The sequence below is a fragment of the Solanum stenotomum genome, chromosome 6 (assembly GCF_019186545.1).
Source record: "Solanum stenotomum isolate F172 chromosome 6, ASM1918654v1, whole genome shotgun sequence".
Classification (NCBI taxonomy): Eukaryota; Viridiplantae; Streptophyta; class Magnoliopsida; order Solanales; family Solanaceae; genus Solanum; species Solanum stenotomum.
This window is the reverse complement of record NC_064287.1, coordinates 41,913,596-41,916,666: the sequence shown is the minus strand read 5'-3', so window position 1 is coordinate 41,916,666 and position 3,071 is coordinate 41,913,596. Positions and strand designations below refer to the sequence as shown.

Below are 3,071 nucleotides of genomic sequence, written 5' to 3'. Positions count from 1 at the left end.
ATCTCAATATTTTTATTAAGTATATAAGTGCTTTAAATAATCAATTTGAGCACAAAATTTCTCAACAACTAAAACAAACTAGTAGAAATTCTAGATTTATTATATTAAAAATTTATTACAATAACTAAAGTAAAATTTAACACGTTCTATTTTTAACAATTTAAACTTGTAAATGAGTAACACTTGAAAAATATACATACCTTATACATAGCTATACGTGCATTTGGTGCTCCTCCTCGTACTGTCCCCATATTAAGACCATAGTATTCCAAATTATTAACATAAGAACCAGCAGCTGTATAGGCAACATGTGTACCATGTCCAACATCATCTAATGGTGATAAATTATATATTTTTTCGACCATTGTTTGATTTAGTCCTTTTTCTTCCATCAATCCTTTTATATACCAACGAGCACCAATGATTTTTCTATTACAATGTTTTGTGGCATTGAAATTTCCTTCAGATTTGCAACTACCTTTCCATCGACTTGGAATTGGACCTAGTCCTTTATCGTTAAACGCTTCTGAGTCTCCCCATATACCTATAATCATCTCAGTATTAATATGTGTATTCAAATTCAGACATCATATGAGAAGTACTAGTTTATATATAATAAGGAGAAAATTAAACCTGAATCCAAAATGCCAATGATTGATCCATCACCCTGATTTGTTTTGTTGAGAAGATTATTGGGATCATTTTTAGAAAGACCTAAAAAATCCCAACTCCTTGATGTACATGTTTTATAAACAGGATTTTGTATAACTCGAACCACATCAGATAATTCTGTAACGCAATTAAAAAAACATATACCAATTATGAGAATCTTTTTTTTTTTTTTTTGAGAAAGTTATATGTCATTATAAATTTTTTATTTTATTGTGCTTGTATATAAGGTACAAAGAAATGATAATGAAATATTTTTTTTCAACCAAAATTAAAAAATACCTCCGATTTGTTTGGCTTGATGATCAGTGAGCTTAGCAGCAAATCCAGAAAAGCCATGTCTATAGCTATACACCATTTGTTTTTTGGCTTCTTTCTTACTACATGAGAAGAATACATGAGTATATATTTTATGCAAGATTATAAACATTTTTAGTTTCACAATCATATCACTTATAAGTAGATATTTCTATGTGTAGCGACCCTCAAGGACGTCTTGTGATTTTTGCTTCATTTCCCCCTAATTGATCCTTTTCGTAGCTTTGGAATGATATTCATGACTTGAAGAGGCAACTGTCACAACATTTGACGTAATCAGATGTGTTTTGGAAAAAATTGTGTGTTTTGAAACTTTAAAACTTAAAGAGGGTATAGATCAAAGTCAACATTTGGAGTTAAAAGAGGAAACTTTTGGGTTTTGATTACAACTCCGCTAATTCCAAAGGGTGGTTTGTGACTTGGTTGAAAAATTTGCAGGTTATTACGGACGGTTAGGCCCACTTCACCTACCAATATTTGACACTTTGTTGGGTTGGCGGGATATTATTGGCTGTTTTTGAAAGGGTTTTTCTATTATATCTTCTTTAATTAAACAAGTTAACTCAGAAAAATGTGGTTTTCAAGTGGTTCGATAAGTGTGAAGTGAGCTTTCAAAAGCTTAAATCTCTATTGACTTCAGCTCTAGCTTTAAATTTATTAGTAAGGGGTAAGGGTTTAACTGTGTATTGTGATGCTTTCGAGATTGTCATTGGGTGTATATTGATGTATCAAAGGAAGGTTCTACTCTTTTAGCAAGGTAATGGTTCACAAGAATAACTACCTTACTCATAATTTTGAGTTATAAAGTGGTAGTATTTGCTTTGAATATTTAGAGGCATTACCTTAGTTGAGTTTATTGTGAGATCTTCACAGATCATCATAGCCTACAATACATCTTTGATCAAAATGATCTCAATTTGAGGAAACATAGGTGGTTGGAATTATTTAAGGACTATGATATGATGCTTCTTTACCATTCAAGCAACACCACTGTAATTCCATATGCCTAGTGTAGGAAGGCAGTGGGTATGGGTAGACGAACCTTATTATTGGTTGAGGATCATCTTTTAGCTTTTGACATTCAATCCTTAGCTAACCGATTTATGGGACTTGATTTTTGAGTCAAGAGAGTTATTTCTTGTATGGAGTGTTGTTTATACTTTTTGAGCAGATTAACGCTCAGTAGTTTGAGGATGAGAAATTGTAGTTAATTCGAGATAAAGTGTTGAAGGGTGAATCTAGAGAGGAACTAAACTTGAATCTTGAAGGTGTTTTGAGGATCAAGAATCATGTTTGTGTTCCTAGAGTGGGTGACTTGAGTAGATTGATATGAAGGTGGATCACTGTACCAAGTATTCAAGACAGAGAAGATGTATCGTGACCTAAAGCAACACTATTAGTGGTGTAGGATGGAGAGAGATATTGTGAAGTATATGTCTAAGTGCTTGAATTGTCAACAAGTATGAGCACCAAATACAAGATGTGGTAATTTAAGAGATGTCGATAACCAAGAGGAAGAAGGGGAGGGTAGATATGGATTTTGTGGTAGGCCTACCACATAATTTGAGAAAACTTTACTACTTTGGTCATTGTGGATAGACTGACTAATTAGTTTGTTCATTTCTTGCCAGTTCATATTATGTACAATTTGGACAGATTAGCTGAGATTTACATGCAGGAGATAGTTTTTTTTTTTGCATGGGGTGTCTATTTTCATCATATGAGATAGAGGTATTTTGTTCACATCTCACTTTTAGAGTTCGATGCAGAAGGAATTGGGTACATGATGTCACGATCCTCAAGGCTATTTTTTGATTTACTCTTCTTTTCCCCCATTTGACCCTCTCCATAGCTTTGGAATGATGCAAAGATGAGTGGAACGTTCAAGGTGGTCATTTATGTTTTGGGAAAATTTGTGACTTTTGAAAGTTTAAAACTTAAGAGGGTTGACTAAAGTCAATATATGGGGCTAAAGAGGGTGTTTGAGGGTTTGATGAATTTTTGAATTGAAACTGAATTTTTTAAAAACAAGTAAACTTAAATTTTTTTGGGGGGTGGGGGGGCATGCGAGGGGCGGGTAGGGG

The 3,071-nt window shown here is 33.4% G+C and overlaps 1 long non-coding RNA gene across 1 annotated transcript in view; it reads right to left on the bottom strand.

The window, feature by feature from the left end:
• Positions 1-205: 205 nt before the first annotated feature.
• Positions 206-3,071, bottom strand: part of LOC125868228 (uncharacterized) — a 5,099-nt gene continuing 2,233 nt past the window's right edge. The window contains exon 3 of the long non-coding RNA XR_007446719.1: positions 206-544. This is a non-coding gene — a long non-coding RNA (uncharacterized LOC125868228). The remainder of the gene's footprint in view (positions 545-3,071) is intronic.